We start from the raw sequence: 2,041 nt of genomic DNA on the forward strand, positions 1-2,041 counted from the left end.
AGGATCATAAGCTTCTTCTTCAGATGAAGCTTCTTTGGTATTGCCTGTTGCTGCTTGCATTCCAGACAGACTCTGAGAAATCATATTGACTTGTTGAGTCAATATTTTGTTCTGAGCCAATATGGCATTCAGAGTATCAATCTCAAGAATTCCTTTCTTCTGATTTGTCCCATTATTCACAGGATTCCTTTCAGAAGTGTACATGAATTGGTTATTTGCAACCATTTCAATGAGTTCCTGAGCTTCTGCAGGCGTCTTCTTCAGATGAAGAGATCCTCCAGCAGAGCTGTCCAATGACATCTTGGACAGTTCAGATAGACCATCATAGAAAATACCTATGATGCTCTATTCTGAAAGCATGTTAGAAGGACACCTTCTGATCAATTGCTTGTATCTTTCCCAAGCTTCATAGAGGGATTCACCTTCCTTCTGTCTGAAGGTTTGAACTTCCACTCTAAGCTTGCTCAATTTCCGAGGTGGAAAGAATTTTGCCAAGAAGGCATTGGCTAGCTTTTCCCAAGAGTTCAGGCTTTCTTTAGGTTTTGAATCCAACCATGTTCTAGCTCTGTCTCTTACAGCAAAAGGAAAAAGCATAAGCTTGTAGACCTTGGGATCAACCCCATTGGTCTTGACAGTGTCATAGATTTACAAGAATTCAGCTAAGAATTGATGAAGATCTTCTAATGGAAGTCCATGAAACTTGCAATTCTGTTGCATTAGAGAAATTAATTGAGGCTTAAGCTCAAAGTTGTTTACTCCAATGGCAGGGATTGAGATGCTTCTCCCATAGAAGTAAGGAGTAGGTGCAGTAAAGTCACCAAGCACCTTCCTTGCATTGTTGGCATTGTTGTTGTTTTCGGCTGCCATGGCTTCTTCTTGTTTGAAGAGTTCTGTTAGGTCCTCTATAGAGAGTTGTACTTTAGCTTCTCTTAGCTTTCTCTTCAATGTCCTTTCAGGTTCAGGATTAGCTTCAACAAGAATGCCTTTGTCCTTGCTCCTGCTCATATGAAAAGAGAGGAGAAGAAAATATGGAATCCTCTATATCACAGTATAGAGATTCCTTGAGGTGTCAGAGGTAAAGAAGAATAGAAGGAGAAGGTAGAGAAGAAAGAATTCGAAGTTATCAAGAGGGATAGAGTTCGAATTGTACATTGAGGAGGAGTGTTAGTCCATAAATAGAAGGATATGGGAAGAGGGGAAGAATGTTCGAAAATAAAGTAAAAAGATTTTGAAATAATTAAGAGAAATTTTGAAAATTTGGTAAATAATTTTCAAAAACTAAGATTGGGAAAGAAATTAAGTGATTTTTGAAAAATATTTTGAAATTAGAAATCAAAAAGATATGATTGAAACTTAATTTTGAAAAAGATGTGATTGAAAAGACATGATTGAGAAGATATGATTGAGAATCAAGTTTAAAAGAAGAAAGTTTTTAAAATTAAAGATGATTACTTGACCAACAAGAAATTAAAAGATATGATTCTAGAATTAAAACTTTAGATCCTTTCTTAATAGGCAAGTAACAACTTGAAAATTTTGAATTAAATCACTAATTGTAGCAAGGATTTTCGAAAATAGTAATAAATAAAAAAATTGAAAAGAAATTGATTTTGAAAAGATATGATTGAAAAGTTATGATTTGAAAAAAATTTGATTTTGAAAAATTATGAAAATTTGAAAAAGATTTGAATTAAAAACAAAATATTCCCTCTAGTGTCCTCCTGGCGTTAAACGCCCAGAATGGCATCCATTATCGCATTTAACGCCCAAAATGCTACCTTTTTGGGCGTTTAACGCCCAGCCACGTACCCTGGCTGGCAGTTAAACGCCAGTTTTCCTTCTTCACTGGGCGTTTTGAACGCCCAGCTTTTTCTGTGTAATTCCTCTGCTGAATGTTCTGAATCTTCAATTCTCTGTGTTATTGACTTGAAGAGACACAATTTTAAAATTTTTTTTAAAATTTTTAATGATGAGAAACAATAAAAAATGCAACTGAGATCAAATAAACAATGCATGCAAGACACCAAACTTAGGAGTTTGT

General features: G+C 35.1%; 1 non-coding gene across 1 annotated transcript; it reads left to right on the forward strand.

Moving 5' to 3' along the window:
• Positions 1 to 354: 354 nt before the first annotated feature.
• On the forward strand, positions 355 to 462 carry LOC112738955 (small nucleolar RNA R71). The gene has a single exon (XR_003169901.1). It is a non-coding gene; the product is annotated as a small nucleolar RNA R71 (small nucleolar RNA).
• Positions 463 to 2,041: the final 1,579 nt, after the last annotated feature.

This window comes from Arachis hypogaea, chromosome 13, assembly GCF_003086295.3.
Source record: "Arachis hypogaea cultivar Tifrunner chromosome 13, arahy.Tifrunner.gnm2.J5K5, whole genome shotgun sequence".
NCBI classification, from domain to species: domain Eukaryota; kingdom Viridiplantae; phylum Streptophyta; class Magnoliopsida; order Fabales; family Fabaceae; genus Arachis; species Arachis hypogaea.